Genomic DNA, 26,017 nt, shown 5'->3' with positions numbered 1-26,017 from the left:
TTGTTATAGAAGGCATCTGATGTCATGAAGACTACACCGGGCAAGATGTTATCTTATAACAAAAGTTGCTGATCATTATTTTGAGTTTGTTAGTTCTTGTTTTAGACAATTCTATAAGATTTAAGAGCTAGAAATCCTATTCATCGAGTGTTAACACCAATATGGTTATGCTTGATTTTACTAAGTTCAAGTCATTTGGAGCAAGGGCTGTGTTAGAGTTCATTGTTTGGATTTTAGGCTCATTTTGAGGTGATCGCGGTCATTGTCCTAGCAGATTAGAATACTAACAAATTCGGTTCTTGATATTTAAAAAATTCGATTAACTCAAACTTATTATAGTTCCTAAAAAAAGGATCATCACTTGCATTGTATCTACTTTTGCTAGTTAATCATCTCATCACAAAATTTTGGGCCATTTACATACCAATACACTTTTAACTTTCAAGAAATTAAGTGAAGAATGACATCAAAGTACATACAACATAAAAATTCTAGAACAAATAAATCATCACACAGTAAACAAATAAACGTTTCACTCTTTATCATCGCACACAACAAACAAATTCTGTCAACATCTGTCCTTTTGTAAGTAAACTTGCTGTTTAAAATTTTTGTTGTATCAGAGTGGCTACACTTTTATCAACTTGAAAATCCTTGGCAAGAACATCTGTTGCTATAGCTGGCTCCGATCCGAAAACTGCATTAGCGATGCTTATGATTCCAGGATTCTGGCTACGCAATGCAGCAATAACAACAGCATTTCCATACTGCACGTTGCGTTGGTAGTGAACAAGTCCAATAGGAAAAGCAAACGTATTGCCTTTTCTAAGGACCTTAGTAATAAGGCGATTTTCAGGATTTGAAGTTACAAACCAAACTTGAAGACAATCTTAAAGGAATGTGAGTATTTCAGTAGCCCTTGGGTGAGTGTGAGGAGAATTAATTCTCCATGGTGCATAGTCGACGCGAACTAGTGAGATGCCAAGAGTGCTCAGTCCTGGTATTTGAGCTACATTAACAGGAGTGACTTTAGAACCAAAAGTGTTTGATGTGTTTCCAGCCAAATGTAGGCCACTGAAGAAAAAGTCCTCTGCTTCAACAGACTTGGGATCCTTGCATGCTAATCCATTTACCTTAGCTGAAACAATGGAAAAAAAATACAGCGAGAAAATTCATCAAATCATTGATCTTCTAGTCATAATACAATACTACATCTGTTCCAGTTTATGTGATACACTTTCTATTTTAGTCTGTTCAAGAAAGAACGACACAATCCTTAATTTGACAATAAACTTTGCGCTTTGTTTTTTACCCTTTAATGAGAAGCTATTACACAAATGTTATGACATTGTATAAGACCATAAGTTTCAATTTTTTTTGTTTCTTTCTTAAACTCCGTGCTAATTCAAACTATGTCTGATAAATTGGACTGCAGGGAGTATATAAGAGGAAAATGAAATACTGGACTCCGATTCCTGATTATAGTGGGATTCTTTAACCTTTTTTTTAAGCAATCCTTCTCTCAAGCTATTATATTCGGATTAGGTGCAAAGTGCAACTCAACAGAGATTACAATACTCACTAGCACAAAAACAAAGAAAAAAGAGTACCAATAAATAAGGGAGAAGAAAGCAAATGAATTTTCGAATAAGCTCGAACAAATACTAAAAATAAATCGCTAATTACAGTACTAAGCTTCCCAAAAATCCTAATAAAAACCTCAAAATAGTTCATGAATTGAAGAACCCCATCAATGGGCGTATGCGAAAAAGCGGTCCACGGGAAAACGATGGTTCCTACCTAAATTTCTCGAGACACGCACTCAATATCGAACAATGCCCTGAATACATTTTTTGAAATGTGCGATGTTAATCTTTTCTTTGCCAGAATAAATGGCTTCTGCTGTCCCACCATGTTCACCCTGAGCAGCCATTTCGACAACCATGTATAGTTTCTTGATGGTCATGTCATTTAATTCCTTAGCAGCAGAATCAATGTCACTGCTTGAGAAGACATCAATGTCCTCAGCCCTTAGTTAAAGGCATGAATCATGATACTTTTTTGTCAGATTGTACTTGGAGTAAATTTCATGGATTAAAAATTCTAAAATTTTCACTTCCTGTAACCTTGATGTAAGATGAGATATGGTCCATTTTTCGCTTTGTACTTGAAGCTATATCAAATTTTCATCTCTTATAAAAAATACAAGGCCTTCAACGTTCGCTGGTCTCTTGTCCCAGCCTGAAAAGGCTATATTTCAATAGGCTTGATATAACTGCTTCATGCTCTCACCAACTTCCAACTGGTTACTTCGGCAAACTTGAAGAATTGATAGTATGGTACTGTGGAAAATTAAGAAACTTGATGTCTCCATCAGTGGCTAGAGGTGTTCTTAATCTCCGAATACGAAGGATAGGAGACTGTCCAATGGAAGAAGTGATAACAGAATAGGAACAACAAGGAGAAGAAATGACTAATGAGCCCTTATTTCGCCGGGTGGAAGAGCTGGTGCTTAGAGAGCTACCGAACCTGGGGCATTTCTTTCAGACGAAGCGTGCTCTTGAATTTCCATTTCTCATAACAGTGAAGATTGAAAGCTGCCCTGAAATGAAGACATTTGTCCTGGGATCTGTGAGTACACCGAGTCTGAAAAGTCTGTTTGTAGAAAAACTGGTGAGAGATGCTGAGGTAAAAAACAATATCAATAAGGCGGTACAACAGATGTTCAATTCTAAGGTTTGTATAGTGCCACTGTATAACCAGCTATATTTGTCTCATGCATTAAAACACCCTTGTTCTTTCCGTTTTAACTATTAAATAGTAAATAATTGTCAGATAGTTGTTTTTGTTTGTCACTTGAAGCAACTTTCTCTTTCTGTTTTTTATTTTCTAATGTGGAATTTATAAAGTGGCTAAGCACTTACATGGCCAGTGGCATGTGATAACCTATTACCAAAAATTTACCGTTCTAATTATTTGTATTTGCTAAGAAATTGACACATAGTTCACTCCAACAAAAATTATGTAAGTAACTTTACTGTTTTAAGTGGGTAAAGTTTAGCAACTTTAATGCGGTAAAAGAAAGTTTTTGTAACTTTATTGTTACAACGGATAAGTGGGTAAAGTTCACCAACCATTCGGGAAAACAACCCTATTTTAGAGCCACAAATCCTGATATCTTTTTGTCAGTGGGGTAAAGTTGCGTACACACCACCCTCCGTAGATCGCACTTGTGGGATTACACTGGGTATGTTGTTGCATTTGGAGTAAATTTTATGAATTCAAAAATCACGCTAATTCTAATTCAACCCTTTCATTTAAGTAATTAGCTTTTCACTTCCTGTTACCTTGATGTAAGATGAGATGTGATTCATTTTTCGGTTTGTACTTGAAGCCATATTGAATTTTCATCCCTTATCAAATATACAATTGGCCTTCAACATTTGCAGGTTTCTTGTCCCAGCCTGGTAGAGCTACACCTTTAGGGGCCTCATAGCATAACTGCTCTATGCTCCCACCAACTTCCAACTGGCTACGTCAACAAACTTAAACAATTGGAAGTGAGTGAGTGTGGCAAATTGAGAAACTTCATGTCTCCATCAGTGGCCAGAGGTTTTCTTAATTTCCGGAGACTAGATATAAGAAAATGTCCATCAATGGAAGAAGTGATCACAGAAGAGGAACAACAAGGAGAACAAATGACTAATGAGGCCTTATTTCCCCGGTTGGGAAAGCTAGTGTTCGACGAGCTACCAAAGCTGGGGCATTTCTTTTTGACGAAGCGTGCTCTTGAATTTCCATTTCTTTGGAATGTGAAGATTGAAAGCTGCCCCGAAATGAAGACGTTTGCCCGGGGATCTGTGAGTACACAGCGTCTGAAATATCTGGGTGTAGATGAATCAATCAGAAACGCTAAGGTGAAAAATGATCTTAATAAGACGATACAGCAGAGGTTTAATTCTAAGGTTTGTCTTGTGTCCCTTTATAACTGTTAAATAGTAAGTAATTTTCAGATAGTTTTTTTTGTTTTTCTCTTTTACTTGCCCAAATATTTCAATTAGAAATCTAAAGCATCGGGTGTTCTTTTATCTTTCAATTAGAAATCTAAGCTAGTCATCTCTGTTCTCTTGAAATCTCTGTTCCCAGGAACAAGAAGCTAGTGATGGCAACGAAGTCGTAGCTGGTGATGGCAGAAGCTAGGAAGGTAATAAGTACTCAGATGAATTAGTCATCTCTGTCCTTTGCACTCTCTGTTCCCAAGAAACAAGAAATAGCTAGTGATGGCAAAAGCTAGTGTTGTCTAAGAATCCGAAGCTAGGAAGGTAATATGTATTCGATTAAATAGTCGAAGTGTTAGAGTTAGCTCAAACATCACCTGATATCTATTTTGATGGAGGTAACAAGCAGAGGTTGATCTACATTTTAACCTACGGGTTCACGTGAATCCAGTAGTTTTTGCAAGAGACATTGTATCTGTATTAGTCATATGTATACAATAGTTGATTGTGAACACAATTATTATTGTACATTAACTTGAGGTCACTGTAGAATTTTATAAATTTCAAATTTTAAATTGCCTCTGGTTCTAAATTCTTCTTTCATTATATTTAACATCGAATATGTAGTGTTATTTCTTATGCATATCATATTGCATTCTATGTCATTTGACAGACTTTTAAAGAATATCTTTTGGAGAAGCTTTTAGAAATACATTTTTTTTTTTGTTGAGTAATTTGGATTTAGATGATTTGTTTCATCTGAAAAATAAGCTGTGTTTGGATGGGCTGTTTACCAAAAAAATGAAAAATTAGAACTTTCACGATCGAACCCAATGTTTCCAGAAAACAAATAGAAGTGCCTTTTCTTGGAAAACAAAAAAGACACTTTCTCATAATTGAGCATATGCCGCAATTGTGAGAAGACAAACAGCATGGGACAATAAAGGGGTCAAAAAGAGCAACCAATAGCTAAGGAAAATTGTGAAACATGCTTATCCACAATTGTGCACATATAAAAATAATAAAGTGAAAGTAATCGGAAAAGAATTTAAGTTATATATATCCGACCCTTCCCCGGATCGCATACGAGGAGAATGCAATAAGCCGCATTTCTTTTATATCGAGATAATGTAGAAAGAACATACTAAGTTTGATTTAACACCTTCTATACAACAATATACCCAATGTAATTTCACTAGTGGGGTCTGGAGAGAATGATGTATGACAAATAATATTCAATTTTAATGCAGTCAGACCTCTCTATAACGGCACCCGCATATAACAACACCTCTCTATAACAACCAAGACTTTTCGGAATTAATTTTTTATGTTATATTTTACTCTATAACAACATTTCACCTATAACAGCAACAACCAGCTTTATAATAGTACGCTCTTTATAAAATTATCCCCCATATAATAGCTATCTTTTTTTTTTTTTTGGGGTAATATAATAATTAACCATCTTTATAAAAATAAGATATCTATGATTACCAATAATAAGTGTAGAGATTTTGACCAATTATTTGATCATTTAATACACTATTTATGACAAAAAATCTCATATGAATATATGTATTTTCATCATTAAACGATTTTCTTTCGTTATACAAAAAGCTTAGAATTTGACAATTAAAAATGAAAATTAGATTTTATGCATCATTTTTGCCTATAACAGGGAAGTATTATTTAAATGTCAATGCTGTTATAGGTGTATAATAGTCATTCTCTATAATAGCTAAAAAATTTCGAACCAGATGATCTTTGTTATAGAGAGGTTTGACCGTATATGATATCGGGTGGTAAGAAGAAATTACATGTTATTGTAATATATTAATGGTGTAAAGAATTTATACATGGTCCTTGCACAAAACTGTACTCCTTTGAAAATGAAAGCCACTAAAGACTAATGTCTCTTTCACTAAAAGTAAGTCTTTCTTTATAATTCTTCTTCTTCTTCTTCTTTTTTTTTTTTTTTTTCAGTGGTCAATGATTGCATGCCCTATACAGTGATATATTGCTCTTTATATATCACTGCTTGCCTTATGAAGAACACCACAATAAGACTAGCTATATACTTCAATTTCTTTGCTAATGGCTCTTTCATGTAGCTTAGTGCCCAAAACCATGCCAATATTTCCCAGCTTCAAGCCATGTCTGCTCAAGACAGTAATAGCCATGTGAGTTAACAACTATACCTAGTAGTATTTTCTTCCAAAAATGCATGCAAACATGCAATATTATATCATCTTTATTAAAGGAAAAATTCGTGAAAAATAACTATTTACTGTATGAGATATCTTAATTTATCGATCTTCGTTAAATTTTGGTGTCAACTCTTACCTTTGTTGTTAGAAAACCATCTCATATTTGCCTTTAACTAGATCTAATGGAGCTCCAACCTAAAGTATAACGAACAGAGGTGGAGCTATAGCTTCGGCTAGGGTTCGATAGAACTTAATAGTTTCGACTCAAACCTTATATTTGTGTTAAAAATTCTACTTAATATTTATAAATAATTTTCAAGAACTCAGTAAACTGTGTTTTCTGGAATCTGAATTCATAAACTCAAAATCGTAGTTCCGCCTTTGATAGCGAAGGATAACTCTTAACCATAAGTGAAAAATATATCGAAAAATATTTTGTATAGCAGAAGAGTAAATTTAGACAGTTTCCTCATTACGTTCATGTGATATATTTCTGATTGATAATATTTCTTCTTGAATTCGTTGGACTTTTTGTGTTTAATTTGCAGGAGATGCATAAATACAACAAGGAGGCCACCACCAAGGCCACCCGTAAATACTAAACCACCACAAAACAATGATTACAAAGACAAGAAAGAGACTACGATGACAGAGGAGAAGAGTAACACAAAGCTCCAAGAAGATAATTCAAAGATCAAAACAAATTAACTAGGAATCTTGTTTGTTAAAGATCATAATAAGTCATTTGTACTTAGTCTAAAGTTAGTCAAGTACAAAATGCTTTTATGATTAGTGAAACTAGTAGCAGGAAAGTGGTCCTTTTTCCTCCCAATATATAAAAGTAGTATGATATTTTATTTTGTAGTAGATGCTTGTGTGGTAAAATTCACAAATAGCCATTTTTCAGCTCTTGTTGAAAAATAATCAATGTCATGAAGTTTCAAATTTCACAAATAAAACTTCAGGACCCTTGCATGGAGTTTCACCAGTAAAAATTGAAATTCCATGGCAATGATTATTTTTCAAAAACATAACCGTGAAGGGCAAGTGAGGTGCTATTTCTACGGTGTGCTTGTATTGTGCTTCTATTTCCAATTTTTCTTTGGTTATCATGTTAGGGGTCTATTTGTTCGTGTACAAATTATGTGGGGATTGTAATATAATGATTGTAATGTGCTATTGTTATCATGTTAAGAGTCTCTACTTGTTCATTTGAAACTTTAGATATATGCAATTTTATTTTCGAACTATGAATGTCAAATGGAATGTTGTTGAACTTTCCTTATGTAGAGCATAAGTTAAAAAAAAAAAAAAAAAATCGTCTTCCTTGAGCAATATGATATGTTAGTTACCTATATACATCCGTAGTTGATATCAACACAACTTTTGTTTGAGAAACCTAAATCGCAAATGATGGGAGTTCAGAGAAAATTTGCCCTAAAATTAAACCTTATTTGCTATCTTGTCCCAAACTTTGGTCTAGTAGTAAGAGTATAGCAAATGATGTGTGAATTAGGCACGTTTTGAACCCTAATAACCTGGTATTTAAGTGAAAAAGGATAGAGAAAAAAGGGGACCGCTATCCTTTGAATTTCGAATACAGCTCCGCTGCTCCTCGAGAATTTCTCCTTCATCGTTTTCTTCAAAATATGAGTACTATCAGCCCTTTTGTTGGTCATTGTTATCAATGGCGGATCCAACGATTGGATTTAATGCTTTGAGATTGAACTATATACACGCACGATATAAGTAAAACTAGATCTACTACCCTTTCAACTCAAAAGATATCACGTCTAAATTCTGAAATCCGTTACTATTCACAACGGTATCCGATATCAAAAAATTACCCAAATAAATGTGTTTATACAAGTTTTTGTTTTGCCATATTATAGTCTTACTAAACTCTACTTACAACAATGGAATATGCTCTTGCTTTTTGAAAACCAAAACCACGACTTATCTTTATCGAAAACTGTGGCACTTTTGCTTAAGTCATAAAAGGAGGGCGAGAAGAATGAAGCAGAGTGGAAACTGAAAAAAATGCAAAATAATAACAGTGAAAGAAAGACTCATAAGTCATATGTATTTTATATAAGAGAAATTAATTAATTTTTTTTTTTTTTTTAAAAAAAAAAAACGAGTGATGGCATTCTTGTCTAGCTTAGTGGCCAAAAACAAGCAAAGCTCCATGCCTTGTCTGCTCAAGACTATTGCCATGCGAGTTAACAACTACCTTCTAGTTTTTTTGTTTTGTTTTGTTTGTTTTTTTTTTTTTCCCTTCTAATTCACATGCATCATGCAATTGTGCTGTCATTTATCTTTTTTTTTTATTTTTTATTAATCATGTGTCTTTGTCAATTTGCACGCACGACGATTAATTCGATGCGATATTTGTTACCTCCCAACAGCGCAGGTATCAAATAACGTTGTCTCACCAAGGCTTGGACAAATAAGAAGAAAACACAAAATGTTCTTTTGCCTTTGTTAAAATTTGAACCTGAGACCTCATGATTCTCAACTCACTCACTTTATTTTTTTTTAGTAACCAACGTAAATTACCATTAACAAACAAACAAAACATACACCTAAAGAGCACTCAATCTCACTAATCACCTTCTAGGAAGGGTATTAAGAGCAAGGAGCCTCCAGTTGATCTCTAATTACATCAAGAATCTATGTATCATCCATCTACATTTGTAAGCTTTCCTAGATCATTTAACTACCTCAAGTGTATCTACATATTCCCTCTTTATCTGTGTCACTACTGCAATTGTATCTACATTGATTCCATTGAAAATCTTCCAGTACCTTTCTCTCCAAACATGATAAATCAACTGCTCCATATAACTTATTTGGTATCAATTCCTTGTGTTTTTCCAATGCTTGTTCCTCACCCTGCTTAGAATCTGCTTCACTGTACTAGTAGGAAAGTTTATGCCAGACCATTGTATCATTGCATATACGACCCTTTTTGTCCACTCACATTCAGCAAATAGATGTTTATGAGTTTCCTCCACCAATCTATCACATAAACAGCAAGAATCATCCTCTACCTGTATATTCAATCTTTTGAGTCTCTCTTTAGTTAACAGTCTATCCTGCATTGCTAACCACAGTGTAAATCTATGTTTAGGCTGTGCAACTTCAGTCCAAATCAGCTTTGAGATTCCAAGCCTGGTAAGATGTCACAATAATGAGATGTAGCTCTGAGTAAGTGAGTACTGCCCCCTGGATTCAACACATAGTTCCAAATGAGTACCAGCCGTGCATATCTACTTTCAAAGCATTTATTTTCTTCCAGTACCAACTTGAGTCCTGCTGTGGTATATGTGTCCAGATATCCTCATTATTCTTTGTTAGGATCGGGAGTTCGGGATAGTGCGGAATTAGACAAAGCGGTCAATATAAAGACAATAACAAAGATAATAGGAGACAATGATTTAACGTGGTTCGGTCAACTTGACCTACATCCACAACCAAAAGAGGACCAATTTACTAAGACCAACGGATATAAAAGAGAGTACAAACAACAAAAGAGAGTACAAAATTAGAGTAATTAAATACTCTAATATCCCAAAACCCCCAAGAGAATAACCTCACAAGATCACTCCAAAGAAGGGTTCACACAAGTGTTTCCCAACACAACTCTCTTACAAATACTCTCTATAGAAGAACACAAACTCACTAAGTTCTTCTCAAATTGGTGTATCTATTATGGAAGAGAAACCTTCTACTTGTAATAGAAAATCCTTGGACTCCAAGTAGTAGTAAGAGAAAAGATTTTCTCCTTCACACACAAACTAATCTCCACCTTGGCCTAATTTTGGCCAATATAGTAAATATGTTCGACCTTCTCCACAAAGCCCTGAAGGGCATATTTCAGAATTTCATGATGTCAGAATCAGACGGAGATCCATCTGATGTCGAAACAGTAGCAATACCTGCAACAGCAGATCCCAACAACGTATACAACGTCCCAGACTTACGTGCCTTCATAACCACAAGAGCATCTCGGGAGACTTCAAGAACTCCACCTCCACCTTCATCAATATGAAATGTGTAGAGCCTCTGCTTCAAGCAGAGTCTATTCTCTACTGTCCTTTTCATATACAGGTCTTCCCACGTGCCTTTAGCAGTGGTCTCCGAAGCTACTTCACGTAATACATCATCAGAGAGATTTAGTATAATACTAGATCTCGCCCTTTTATCAAGGCTGGCAAATTCCTCATTCATCATTTTTTTTATTGGTTCTCCTTTCCTTGCAGCGCCATATCCGAACCATCCTGAACCAGGATAGCTTCCATTTTCAGCTGCCACATCCCAAAGTTTGCATTTCTGTCGAATTTCTCAACATAAATCTTTGTTATCGTCATGATGACTATTAGAATAAAACCCGGATTAACTAGGCTCTGATACCAATTTGTTAGGATCGGGAGTCCGGGATAGTGCGGAATTAGACAAAGCGGTCAATATAAAGATAATAACAAAGATAATAGGAGACAAAGATTTAACGTGGTTCGGTCAACTTGACCTACATCCACAACCAAAGGAGGACCAATTTACTAACACCAAAGGATACAAAAGAGAGTACAAACAACAAAAGAGAGTACAAAATTAGAGTAATTAAATACTCTAATATCCCAAAACCCCAAGAGAATAACCTCACAAGATCACTCTAAAGAAGGGTTCGCAAGTGTTTCCCAACACGACTCTCTTACAAATACTCTCTATAGAAGAACACAAACTCACTAAGTTCTTCTCAAATTGGTGTATCTAATATGGAAGAGAAACCTTCTACTTATAGTAGCAAATCCTTGGGCTCCAAGTAGTACTAAGAGAAAAGATTTTCTCCTTCACACACAAACTTGCTCTCCAAGAATAAATCAAACTTTGGCTCCAAGAAATACTTGTGACCAAGTAAATTGGCACATGCCAAAGAAGGCCACATCTTACATTCTTCATATAAACTTCATGCACCCACCTTATCCATAAAATATCTTCCTTCATCGCTAATTACCATAACAGCTTCCCTACTGATGCCTTATTCCATAGCTTGCTTCCTTTGATATTTCGACCCCCAAACTTTTTTGGACAACAGACATGTTCCCATGACACTAAAGCAATCTTTCTGGTATCCTCTTTCTTTGCCCCGTAAGTATGCTCGACATATTCTGTCCACTTCTTTGATCACACTCTGAGGTAGAATGAACACAGAACTCCAGAAGCTATGGATTCAGAATAGGACAGCATTAATAATCTGCAACTTGCCTACATAAGATAGTTATTTAGAGTATGCGCTTGTTATCCTTGCTGTAATTTTGTCAATAAGCTATGGCACTCCATTTTACACCATCCCTTTGAAGTCAGTGGTAATCCTAAGTATCTAATAGGAAAAGAACCTAAGACAAAACCTGTCCTCAATAGAAGTTAACAAACTAGACTTGTCCATATTTGCTTGTAGTCCTGTCACATCACTAAAATGAGTTAGTGCTTCCATAATTCTAGAAATAGAGCTTATGTTACCCTTGCAAAAAATCATGAGGTCATCAGCAAATATCAAATGAGTCAGCTTTATTCTTTTGCACATTGGGTGGTACTAGAAATCAGGCAGCTCCCCCATGCACTTCAAAGTTCTTAAAAAATACTCCATTACTAACACAAACAATAGGGGTGACATTGGATCCCGTCTAAGGCTCCTCTTTCCTGCAAAAAAACCCATGCCCTTTGGTGACTTTAACTGTGAACATTGGAGAAGTTACACAGGCCATTATCAAATGTATGAAGCTGTTTGGAAATTCATATCCCCTTAATGCTTCCTCCAAGAATTCCCAACTCACCATATCATAAGCCTTCCTCAAATCAATCTTCATTAAGCACCTTGGGGTAGTTTGTCTATTATAGTGTCTAAGGATGTCATGACATATAAGAACATTATGTAGCATGGACCTACCCTGCACAAATGCTGATTGGTTTTCTGCTACAATTGTTTGTATTTCTCCCTTCAGTCTTTGACATATCACCTTGGAAATGCACTTATAAAGCACATTACAGCAAGAAATAGGTCTAAACTGACTTGCCTGTCGAAAACATGGACTACTAATCTTAGGGATCAAGGCAATATTACTAACTTCTGTACACTCACAGTGTAAAAAGCATTTACCTCCTCAACTTATAAGTGTAGAATTCTCAAGCTACTCAGAGGGAATACTTTGTTATTGATTGATAAGAATAGTTGAGTACATGTGCTCCATTTATAGGAGTGAAGATACATAGAGACCTTAGCCTACTGCACTTGAAATACATGAGTTCTATGTTAATACAAACAATACTACCTAAGCCTTATCATGACTTAACTAGATACATACAAGAGTTTGAGTACAACTACAACTCAAGTAACTACAACTCAAGTAGCCGGATAACAAACACTAATGTATATCTTTGTGTATATCCGGTATATCCTGTATATCAGGATCCTTATCTTCAACACAGATTTTGTTCCTCCTTTCTCTCGAAAGGTCCCTCTGGTGGGTGGAGGAAGCGCCACTCCTAACTTGCTTCTGAAACTAGTAAAACACTTGCTTTGTCAAGTCTAAGTGTATATATCAACTGGCTGATCCTTTGACCAAAAAAAACAACTCTCGTATAGGCAGAGTTGTCCTTTAGGGGAGCTTTTCACCTTTTCCCTTTCAACAAAGTGGCGGTCCATTTCAACATGTTTAGTCCTTGCATAGTCGTCACGAGATTAACTGAAAAAATAGCCAACATATATAGATATAGCACTTAAGTTTATCACGATTAATCAATATAGGAACTCTTTTGATGTACACGCCAATATCATGAAGAAGGTAGGTGATCCGTGTTTAATTTAATTAGCTATCATCAGTAGTTTTTGAGCAGTAGATGCTAATGCTTTATACTCGCAATTCTGTATGTTTATGCATGTCTTGATCTTGCTACTTATGTTAAGATCTTCTGTTGGATGCCTATTTGTATGGTTAAATGTAGTGTTTTGCTCAATAGATAGATGATGTAACCTATAGTTGATCTCTAGTAGTTGGACAACCTAACCCATATTTTCAATCTGCATACAAATGGAATAACCATATAATCTTTGCTAACGACCTTTTAAGTGGTGGAGATTCTGCATATTATGATGAGATAATCTCCGAGACGTTTTCCTTTGGTTTTGCTACTGGTTTTTGACATATCGAGGATTATTTTGACACGCCGATGAGATGCTCACTATTTGGACTAGGTGTGTTCTTATGTTTTTTTTATTTAATCATGTTCTTGCTGCTGCGATGTTTTTATTTGAACTGCATGAGTGATATCGAGCTCTTTTACTCCCGATAAGTTTAGTGTTCAATGCTTCTATACAAAATCCAGACTTTGATCACAGTCCTCTGTTTGACCGTAATGTTTAAAGTATTAAACGTCATATATTGCCCCCATCTTAATGTAATAATATAGTTTCATTATTTCCATTGTTTTGATGTTTGACGTCAGTCCTTTTGTGCAAGATTTAGACAAAAGTGGAAAGTCAAATCTATCGCTAAATCTCTTCCATGGTTTTTCTTTACTGTTAAATATGATCTATTAGACTATGTATAACCACTCTTGTTTTGTTAAAGATGTTTAGGAATCATGTTTAATAAGGTTTTTCCTGATTATATATGCTTTGACTCAAGTTGTAAATTGTCCGTGTTTAGGCTTTTGAGTGTTTTCTTTGAATAGTACCTTATGAGGCTTGCTTGACTTCAATGCCTAAGAAGAAATGAAGAGGACGAGAAGATGGCATCATCTTTCTTCATTGCAAACTCTTTGCCTAGTGTGATGATAATCTGTTAGATTAGACATCATTTAATTATTACTTCTACCTGGCTAATATTATGATATCATCTACTCGTCTCCTACGACAAAAGTAAGATTGTGCCTCTTTTGCAATGTAGTATAACCAAAGAAAGAGTCAGATGTCTTTCTGTAAATGAATTTTTTTCCTAGATGAAGTAAATGTGTTAAGCCTTTAAATTCAAAAATTGAATCATCAAACTAGGCTACTAGGTGCGGTGTTTGAGGATCCATCTGATACTTCTTTAGGAGACGGAGGTTTACATGATTGGGATACACGAGATCAATGAATCCACCGTTTAAATGGGGTATAACAATTGGGGAGGTTGGCTCGTATACCTTCTTATTGTAAATGACCATGTAGAAAGGCATTTTTGACATCTAGGCACTTGATACGCAATTTGAAATTTGGCCATGATTGACAACACAACTCTTATGGTAGTGGCTTTAATCACGGGACTAAAGTTTCCTCGAAGTCAATTCCTTGGTGAGAAAAGCCTCTAGCGAACTAGTCTTGCTTTATGTCTTGTCTATGGTTCCATCTGCTTGACTTGGTTTTAAACACCCATTTTGAGCCAACTATATTCATCCTTCTTGTTTTAGGCACGGTATCCAAGTCTTGTTGTTATGCAAAGCATCGATCTCCTCTTGCGTTGCTTGAAGCCAGTGTGGATTTTTCAAAGCTTGCTTAATATTTCTTTGGTTCCTTATATGTCTCTATTCTGCTAGCAGTATGAGAAATATGTGTTATAGGGACATTCTTAGACTTGTACCTTTTCACCATGTGATGGCCTTGTTTACCATCAGTTGTAGGATCTACTTGGCCACGACAACTTCTTATGTTGTATTGGTTGAGTCTAGGACATGATGCGGAGCTGACATTTGTTCTTCTTGATGTTGACTAGCGGGATTGAACCATTTTTGAGAAATCCAACTGTTGTATACCTTGAGGATTATTGACAGAAACAGTATTTTCCTGTGCTGTACTTGACTCAATGTGATCATCAGACTCAAAATGATCATCATATTCAATGTGATCATCAGAGTCATTATGATCATCTAGAACTTCTGCATTTGAAGCATGATCAAGATTAGTTCTTTATGCTTGTCTTGTTCTTGGTAAGCAACATGTTATGTTGAGTGTCATCGATAGTTGCACCGTCGGTAGGCACTTTACTTACTTTGAAGTGATACCATCGGTAGTTGCAAAGTCATGATCCGTGATCATCGTGATCACTGAAACGGCCTTCTCCGAATTTTGTACACGTAACTTAGAGAAAAATTCGGTAAAGTGGCTAAGTGTGTTGAAACATTAGGTGTTGCACCTTTGATCAGGTGGACATAAGGGTATGAGACCTAAATCAAATATCACGTACCTAGAAACATATACTCTTAGCATTAAAGGATGATAGCACCTATATCACCCATGCAGCTGCTGTAACCTATGAATATACAAGGATAAGTTTTTTTTGAACTTTATGCGGCCACTTTAGGTATGAAAACACCTACATCCAAACACTTTTAAGCTGTTATAGTCGGGTTGAGCACCAAACAACTTAACAAAAGGCGTTTCCGTTTTCAATACGATGAAGGCAATCTATTTATGGAAACAACTGCTTTGTCGAATCTTCTACCGTAGGAACAAAGGCAACTTGGCATGAAATAGTAAAGTTAGTCCGGTTGACTATATGCTTGTGTTTCGTTAATGAATTCCATTTTGTTCGTGATACTGTTGTTAGGCCAATATGTCGATGATGCCTGATCTTCCAAATGTTTGATGAATTCGGTTTTATGAACTACTTACCTCAATCCTTTATTTGAAATTTTTTTATGACCTTTGAAAACTGCCTTTCTACCATTTTCTGGAATTTGAGAAAAATGCCAAAAAATTCTGATTTATTTCTCAAAGGATACACCCATGAATATCTTATACGATCATCCACAAACACCACGTAATATCTCGTATCTTTGAGATGATTCAGCTAGGCTTGAGGACCCGAGATCTGATGAATTTTTAACAAAGGTTCTTTCTTAATTTTATTTCTCAAACTAAATAGTAGTTTACAACTCTTTCCCAATGACAACTAGAACGGACACTAGGCACTTTATTCAACTACTAACATCAATGCAACTATTTCTACTTAAAGTTTGTAAAGACTTTAAACTAGGATGTCCTAATCTAGTATGCCAAATAGTGTCTGATTTCTTCCAGTCTTGTGTAGCAGTTAAGGCACACAAGTTGTTATCCTCCAATGCATATAAGCCTTCCTTTTTAGTTCCCTTGGCCAGTAGACTCCTTGTCTTCTTGTCCTTAACAACAAAATGAGACTCATCAAATTCAAGAGTGTATGAATTATCTTTTGCAATTTTACTGACTGAAAGTAAGTTCTTATTAATCTTAGGCACTGAAGAACTTCCTTTAGTTTCGGTCACATACAATTGTGTTTCTAATATGAGTAATATCTAACTTAGAACCATTTTCAACAATAATCTTATCAGAACCATCATAACTCTTAAGTTTAGACAGATTACCTGAGTTATTAGTCAAATGACTAGTTTCACCTGAGTCTATATACATTGCATCATCTGTATTGGTTGGGTTCTGCAGATTCATAGCACTCAGTGCTTGTGGCAATTCATCTGCTGCTTGATATGAGTAATCCCACCTGTAAAAACACTTTAAAGCAGTGTGGTTGTTTCTACCACAAATCTGGCATGACTCAGAAGCACCTTTCCCTTTGTTCTGAGTTCCACCTGAGTTGTTCTGATTATTTTGATTATTGTTTCCTTGGCCGACGGAGCACGAAACCTCTTCTCTTTGAGTTGAAGTTGTTGTTTCCTGCCTCTTTGAGTGTAGTTTCCTCTTCCTCTACCTCTTTGAGCGAGAGAATGCCGTATTAAAGTTACGTAGGCCTTTTTCTTCATCCTCTCTCGTATCAAAGTGCATTGAAAAATTGATTTAGAGTAGGATAGGGTGCCTTACCTAACATGGATTACGAAAGTCTTGTACTTGAGGCCCTAATCCTCTAGCAAAATTGATCACTTTCTTTGTCTTCATCCATGGCTTGTGTGGCTGCGAAGTCATCCACGGATGCCTTTGAACTCTTTAATCATCGGCTTTGTTTGGTTCCCAACTTAACATTCTGTGCTTGTTGTTTAAGTTGAAACTCCTTATCTTTGGTTGCTTAGAGATAGGCTTCCTCCAAGCACTCCCATATCTCTTTAGCAGATTGCATCTACTATAAACATCTTTCTTCTGTCAAAGTTTAAATCCAACTCTAAGCAAAACGTCTTTCTCCTGGAAGTCTTAAATGCTATGCTACGTACTACGTTTCTCGAGCAGTTTCGGTGGTTTTTTCGATTTCCTTCACGGATGATGGTCTTTGTGCATCTTCCTTGATGAGATATGTCAATCATCACTTTGAATAAGATACAACATCTGTGTCCTCCATATCAAGTAGTTTGTTGGCTTAAGTTTAATGGAACATGAGGCATAAGGTGGTGCAGTGATGAAGTTGAGAGGGTATTAGTCGTAGGTGTGTTTGGAGCCATTGAGAGTGGATAGAGAAAGGACAGTTTCAAGGTTTTACAACTTAAGCAGCCAGAAGAGTTCTATTGCTATGATACCATGTAGAATTCTCAAGCTACTTAGAGGGAATACTTTGTTATTGATTGATAAGAATAGCCGAGTACATGTGCTCCATTTATAGGAGTGAAGATACATAGAGACCTTAGCCTACTACACTTGAAATACATGAGTTCTATGTTAATACAAACAATACTACATAAGCCTTATCATGACTCAACTAGATACATACAAGAATTTGAGTACAACTACAACTCAAGTAGCCGGATAACAAACACTAATGTATATCTTTGTGTATATACGGTATTTCCTGGATATCAGGATCCTTATCTTCAACAATAAGTAACTTGAAAGCAAACTGTAACTATCTATGGTAGCATTGATTTGGTAATTTAGAAAATACTTACTAAGGCACAATCTTTATTCCACTATGGTAGTTAAATAATTAGGGCACAAAAAATACTTGAATGTTTTGAAAGCCGTGAAAATAGCCCTAAATTATCATTGCATTGAAACTGGCTTAGGAAGAGTTTATGTTTGTGTGAAGAAAATTTATCATTAATAGGGGGGAGTTTTCTAGTTCTAGCATTAGGGGTGTATAAAGAAAACTGACAAACCACACCAAATCGATAACTCGAGTCAAACCGAGAAAAAAAAAAAACTCAATTAGTGGTTTGATTTGAATTGGTTTGGTATTAAAAAAAATCGATCAAAATGGGTTTGGTTTGGTTTTAACTAAAAAAGTCAAATCGAACCAAACCAACCCGTTCTTATGTGTATACAATTTTTCAAAATATTTATAAATAAAATATTTATTTGTAATGTAATTATCCATATTTCTTTAGCTTTTTCATAGTTTTTGTTCTTTAACACATTATTTCATGATTGGACTTAGAATTTTGCATGGTCTAATAAGTGTTACAGCTCATAGATGGTAGTAACTCAAATAAAGCTCAAATTAATACTAACGCTAACAAAATAAATTAAATTCTAACACTAGGAATGACAATAATGTTGGATATATATTCTTTACTTTTGCATTGTTTTAGATAGTGAAAATACATGACTTAATTTTATTTTTCTTTAAAATTTAGTCATGGAGTTAATACTTACTAGCCATATTAATTTATCAGGACTTAGAACTTTTAGGTTATAATCATTTTTATTATGGCTTATTATTTAGCATTAGCAATATTTTTTAATGCTATTTCATTATTTTTCTTTGTTGAATTTTTTAGTACATGTCATCACTCATCTCACATTTTGTGTTACTTTCTTGAAAAATACCTTAATTAGATAGTTGTTTCTTATTAGGATTATAAAAATATTTGAAGCACAATTTATATGTTTTGTATAAAGACTTTATCGTAAAAAATCTGAGGCCGAAGAACCAGACTTTGATTGGTTTGGTTGGGATTATCAATTTAAAAACTCGACAAACATGATTTGGTATTTAAAAAACCCGAACCAACCGGGTCCATATACACCTCTATCTAGCATTAAAGATATGAAAGAATAAACAATTGAAATATGGCATTCAGACGTATTCATCGTAGTTTTTGCTTGCTTTGAGAGAGGATCTATGGAAGAACTGTTGTGCTGCGGGAAATCCTTCTCTGTACAAGTTTGAATAGAACTTCGATAGGCGAGAGGTGTAAGCACCGCGAGGTGTGAAGCGATCTCGTACTAAATGAAACGAGATCTCATACTAAACAAAACGACTTTCACTTTCCATAACCAAAATAAAAGAAAGTACACCTATCACTGAAATATTATATCTAGGCAATACTTATTATTCAACAGAAATCTGATGGACTGCTTGTTTTAAAAATTTATCCCAATCCTTCAAGTTAATATAGAAATCGGCTCTAACGCTCTTGCTTTGTTCTTACCAATAATGATGTTGTTGTGTTAGTTCTTCAAATAATTTTCCCTTTACAATGGGGATTTGCATTTGTCCAGCCAGTAGTTCTGTAGACTGTAGTGCCTATGCCCAGGACACATAAAACAAAGATACCAATGTGCCATATGAATCAAGTTATGCTTTGATGAACCCAATAAATCACCCGTTTTGGTTCTAGTGAATGCTTGTTTACACAGTCTAAACTCAGCAAATGATTTTGCTACTGACAAAGAAACTGTTAACTATATAAAATATATACTCTGGACTTATATTCCTATGCTTAAGCTGTCTACATCACACTTCTTGGGGTGCCGCTCTTCCCCGAACTCTGCTAATGCTGGATGCTTTATGCGCCAGACTGCCCTTTACTTATATTTCTGTGCCCCGAAATCAATGAGATTCACTATGGAAAGATGGTTATTTGAAGAATTTTACATGAAATGAACTCCTCTTAAGCACTTCTCTAACAAGCCCGAAAATAATTTTTTATCATTCTGAAGCAGCCCTTTTAGATGGATCACCACACCCCTTGATGGTGCACTTTCTCTTTCCCTCTTCCTACTATATCCAAACAGAGAGACATATCGAAGGGAGGAGTAGAAATGGAGGTTTACGTGTGGGAGAAATGGAACATGATTGTTTGATTGTATATGGTGCCAGTATGTTGATATATGAGCGCTTAATGGTTTCCAGTGATCCATTTGAGTATCAGGTTTGCCGAACATGTGGTTTATTGGGATATTACAAGCTAATTTGTCAAGACTCGGCATTTGTTCTATGTGCAAGAACGGAGAAAATATATCTATGATGAAGTTTCCTTATGCAAGCAAACTCCTAATCCAGGAGCTCCAATCAATGAACATTGTCCCGCGATTAAAACTAGCGGAAGCTTGATTATAGTGTCATTTATTTTCTTTATATTATGCTCTTAAAGAAGTAATCAGAACCATTTATATATACATATCTTGGCACTCATGAGCTTTCAAACAATGGTAGTATTTAATATGGTTTCTATCTGAGCAATGTGAGTGTTTGGGCTGTGAGAAGAATAGTGCCTTTCTTTGTATGGGTTGTGCATTAAAACATATCCTCTTGCTTTAAGATGGCTATTAACACATCATGTGGGGTATGCACCATGATGTGTTAAGTTTGTTAGGAAAAATAGCACAATATTGATATTGAACTTGGAATTAAAAAAAAAAAAATAGTAATCAAATTATCACAAACACTGTGTCGTGGCAAGCCCTTTGTCTTGAAAGTGATTTTTGGCCCGACATCGGTACAAATCATTCACAGCCGGTCGCTCCCCAAGGTTTCACAGTTCTTCCAGAAATGTGTACTCGTGGCTGGAAGTTGGAGTATTTTGCACAAAATACAATTGCCCAGAAACTAACTTGAGAAGAAGAGAGAGAAGAGTATTTTTTTTTTCTTTTATTGGTTTTTTTGTATTTTATGTTCACCAATGTCTCTTTTTATATAGGAGATTTCAAGAGTTTTACGTTTGCAAATAGGAGAGTTTACAGAAGAGTAGATGAATGAAATTAATGGAATTAATTGACCATTACATCAAATGGTACATAAATCATTTGGATGAATTTGTTTCAAGTCCTTTTAACGTGTTTGTAGAGAATTCATGCATTTGGAATGAATAGGCTAATCTCTTTGTAACATATTTGTATCTTTTGCATTACACAAAATCACAAATGTTAGGAATGATTTCAACAGTCCCCCACTAATGCAAAGATAAAGAGTAAGAACAGATTCTGGGCGAAAGGAAGGAACATGTACTTAAGTGTCAATATCTTTCGATTTGAATTAACACATAATGAAATGAGGCAACAAATAATATCCACAAAGTGAAATACTCTTGAATTGAATGGACATAAGTTGAAACCCTCATAACACATATGATATCCTTAATTTTGTGCAACCTCCGCGATACTAACAGAGTGCTTTTATGGTCATGCACACACCTCGGGTCTCATGAGTGCTCTAGAAAGACGGCCCAAGTCTTTTACAAATGGCGACCACACCATCACACTCACACAGGTGATTCCATCAAGTCTATCTCAACATAGACCACCTTAAGGCTATGGAATCATTGAGAGCAAAGTAAGCTCAACCTTATAAACACTACCACACGCCACAGGTATAGGGAAAATAGTGTATATTGACGGCTTATATGGCTGTGTTTGACCACAAACGGGTATCCACCATATTACCTCAATCAATGGGCTTTAGTCCCATCCCCCTTTACGTATCAAGGATCATTTTCCTTGCTAAACCCTTGGTTAAAGGATCCGCCAAATTTCTTTCGGACCTTACATATTCCAAGGAAATAACCATGTTTCAGCAAATGTTTAACTGCACCATGTCTGAGGCGAATATATCTTCTTTTTCCATTGTAAACACTATTCTTGGCAATCCCAATTCTTTGCTGTGAGTCTGATAAACGGTGGAGTAGCTTGTCTTCCCCACAACGGCACATCTGCCAAAAAGTGTCTCAACTACTCAGCTTCTTGCCCTGCTAACTCGAGAGCAATGAATTCAAATTCCATGGTAGAACATGCTATACAAGCCTGTTTGGAGAATTCCATGAAATAGCACCTGCACCCAAAGTAAACACATAGCCATTTGTGGAGCTAACTTCATCATTGTCAGTTACCCAGTTTGCATCACAAAAACCTTCTAAAATAGCAAGAAATTATTAAAATTCAAACACCAATCCATAGTACCTCTCAAATACCTTAGCAAACGATGAAGAGCATTCCAGTGTTCACTACTAGGGTTGTGGGTATATCTACTTTATCTGCTAACAACATAAGCTATATCAGTAGGAGTATATCATTAGAAACATTACACTCCCAATTATTTTAGCATATTCAGTTTGAGAAACACTGGATTCTTTATTCTTTCTCAATTGTATGCTAGGATCATCAGGAGTTCTCATTGGCACAACATCAAAACAATCAAACTTTTTCAACATCTTTTCAATATAATGAGACTGACACAAAGAAAAGCCATTTATAGTTCTTTTGATTTTAATCCCTGAAATCACATCTACTTCACCAAGGTCTTTCATTTCAAACTTAGAAGATAAAAAGTTCTTAGTCTCATTAACAACATTCACATTAGGGCCAAAGATTAACATGTCATCCACATATAAACAGATAATTACACAATCCGATCCTATCATTTTGGAATAAACACAGGTATCAGATGCATTAACAACAAATCCATTATCCACTAATGTGACATTAAACTTTTCATACCACTGTTTAGGTGCCTGCTTTAGCCCACACAAAGACTTCCTCAATTTACAGCCCATACAAAGACTTCCTCAATTTACATACTTTATTTTCCTGTCCTGGGACCACAAAACCCTCAGGTTGAATCATATAGATATCTTCCTCTAAATCACCATTTAGAAATTTCGTTTTGACATCCATTTGGTGTACCACTAAACTACGAATAGCGGCTAAAGCAATAAGTGTCTTAATGGTCTCTGTTTTAGTTACAGGAGAATAAGTGACAAAGTAATCAACACCTTTCTTTTGGTGAAAACCCCTAACCACAAGTCTAGCCTTATATTTATCAATTGTACCATCAGGTCTCAATTTCTTCTTAAATATCCACTTGCTACTTATGGGTTTACAACCTTTAGGCAAATCATACAAATCCCAAGTTTGATTAGATACTATAGAGTCTAATTCACTTTTAATGACCTCTTTCCAAAACATAGCATCTATTGACTTCATTACTTCATCATAAGTCTTAGGGTCATATTCTATTAGGTAGATAGACACTAATTCATCATTTACAACATCAATGTCAAAATTTTTGGTCAAAAAAGCTAGTAATAAAATATGGACCAAAGCTAGTCTCGGTCTGCGTCTTTTACTCCTCCTAAGTTTAATTTCATGCTCATTATCAACGATATTAGAAGAAGGAACACCATGAGAATTAACAGACATAGATGTAGAAACATTATTTTTCACATCACTAGGCATATCATTTTTAAAAGAAAAAACATGCTCAAAAAAATCTCTAGATTCACAAATAGAATAATCATTTAAAGACATAAACCTATATGCAGCACTATTTTGAGCATAACCAATAAAGACAGTGTCAATAGTCTTAGAAACTATATTTACATGTTTAAAATCAGGCAGACCAACTTTAGCCAAACAGCCCCACACTTTCAGAAATTTCAAGTTAGGGGCGAACCCTTTCCACAACTCATAGGGAGTCTTTTCCAACTCTTTATGAGGAACTCTATTAAGAATATAACATGCAGACAAGACAGCTTCGCCCCACATGTTGTTAGATAGACCCGAGCTCAAAATCATAGAGTTCATCATTTCCTTAAGTGTTCGATTTTTCCGTTCGGCTACACCATTTTGTTGGGGAGTATAAGGAGCACTAACCTCATGTATGATACCATTTTTCTCATAAAAATGTTGTAGAGTATTAGTACTATATTCACCGCCCCTATCAGATCTTAGTCTCTTGATTTTTCTATCTAATTGATTTTCTACTTCTGCTTTGAATTTCAAAAACATGCTTTCAGCCTCATCTTTAGACTTAAGAAGATATACCTTAGTGTACCTAGAAAAATCATCAACAAAAGTAATGTAATACTTCTTTCGACCTTTACTAATAGTATTCTTGAAATCGGCTAAATCCGAATGTACTAATTCAAGCAATTCTGTTTTTCTACTACTAATAGATTTAAATGATTTCTTGGCATGTTTTGCTTCTACACACACAGGACATTAGAAAAAATTATCATTTTTTATCACAGGGATTAACTCCATTTTTCTAAGTCTTTTAATAGAAGCAATATTAGCGTGACCTAGTCTACCATGCCATAAAGTAATAAACTCAACAATATAAGAAGAATTAGAAACACTTGCATTATTGACAATCTCTTGAACAATGTTTAGTACAAATAAACCCCCACTAAGATATCCCTTCCCAACAAAGTCTTCTCTACAAGAAATAATTATTTTATCAGCTTAAAAAATAAGTTTAAGTCCTGTTTTGTTGAGAAGTGCTCCAGAAACTAAGTTTCTATGGAGGGAGGGAACGTACTGAACATTGTTCAAGGCTAATGTTTTTTCAGAAGTTAAACTTAAGAAGGATTTTTCCTTTACGCATAACTCCAGCAGTAGTGGAGTTACCCATGTAGACACATTTACCATCAATGGACTCCTCAAAGTCATGAAACAGTTCCTTGTTGGCACAGAAATGCCTTGAAGCGCCTGTGTCCAGCACCCAGTCTGTCTTGTTAGCCACCAGGTTAGCCTCGACGACTACAGCAGCAATCACTTCATTACCCTCAGCAAGATGAGCTTGGATATCACCTTGTCCTCCCTGCCTCGAGTTTTGCCCTTGTCTTAGATGGCACTTGGCAGCCCTATGACCAAGTTTCCCACAGACAAAACAAGGTCCTTTTAATTTTTGGATTTGGCTCTCCGGCTTGTTGAAGTGGTTCTTCTTCTTCACATGTTCCTTTTTCAATACTTTCTTCTGTTTGCCTTTGAACTTGTCTTTCACAATAGTACCAGAAGATTCCACAAGATTAGCTTTAGAAGAATTAAGAGAAAGAGTTTCCATCTTATCTTTCAGACGGTTTGCCTCCTCAGTCCTCATGTAGCTGATCAGTTCCTAGAGAGTTAAATTCCTTTTCTTATGCTTTAATTGGTTTCTATAATCACTCCATGATGGTGGAAAATTTTCAAGTAGAACATTGGCCTGAAAAATCTCACACATTCTCATGCCTTCACTGAGAACATCAACAGTCAAGTTCTCATACTCATGAACCTGTTCCATGATTGGCTTATTGTCAACCATCTGAAATTCAATCCACTGCCCAACAACATACTTTTTCTTCCCTGCATCGTCAACACCATATTTCTTTTCCAAACTGTCCTATATTTCCTTGGAAGATTTATAAGTAACAAATAAATCAAATAAACGATTAGTCATATGGTTCAGCAAATGCCCTCTAACAGTTTTGTTATCTTTTTCAAACTTCTTTTTAGTTGCATCATCAACAACCATAGCAATGCTAGAACCAATAGTAGCATTAGCAGCATCAACAACAGTGTTAGAACCAAAAGTAGGAGGTTCATTAAACAAAACATAATCAACTTCTAACTGTTCAAATAAAATGAGAAGTTTCTGTGACCAACGTTTAAAATTATTTCCGCCTAAAGGCTCGAGCTTTGACAGATCAGGAAGTGTTTTGTTCAAGGAAATAGCCATTTGTTCAATATTGTATGTGTGCTTTCAAATTGTTAGGAAAAATAGCGAAATATTGATATTGAACTTGGAATTAAAAAAAAATAGTAACCAAATTATCACAAACATCGTGTCGTGGTAAGTCCTTTGCCTTGAAAGTGATTTTTGGCCGGACACCGGTACAAATCGTTCACAGCTGGTCGCTCCCCAAGGTTTCATAGTTCTTCCA

The 26,017-nt window shown here is 35.5% G+C and overlaps 1 long non-coding RNA gene and 1 pseudogene across 2 annotated transcripts in view; one reads left to right on the top strand and one right to left on the bottom strand.

Annotated features, from left to right (window-relative positions):
• Nucleotides 1–602: 602 nt before the first annotated feature.
• On the bottom strand, nt 603–1,933 carry LOC132050732 (putative germin-like protein 2-3; annotated as a pseudogene).
• A 4,069-nt stretch (nt 1,934–6,002) lies between these two features.
• LOC132049159 (uncharacterized) overlaps nt 6,003–26,017 on the top strand; it is a 45,243-nt gene continuing 25,228 nt past the window's right edge. Inside the window, exons 1-2 of one of the 2 annotated variants that reach the window (XR_009413057.1) lie at nt 6,003–6,178; nt 6,754–7,393. This is a non-coding gene — a long non-coding RNA (uncharacterized LOC132049159). Of the gene's footprint in view, nt 6,179–6,753; nt 7,394–26,017 lie in introns of those variants that run through there. The other variant, XR_009413058.1, reaches the window with a different exon arrangement.

This window comes from Lycium ferocissimum, chromosome 3 (assembly GCF_029784015.1).
Source record: "Lycium ferocissimum isolate CSIRO_LF1 chromosome 3, AGI_CSIRO_Lferr_CH_V1, whole genome shotgun sequence".
NCBI classification, from domain to species: domain Eukaryota; kingdom Viridiplantae; phylum Streptophyta; class Magnoliopsida; order Solanales; family Solanaceae; genus Lycium; species Lycium ferocissimum.
This window is presented reverse-complemented; position numbering and strand designations above follow the sequence as displayed.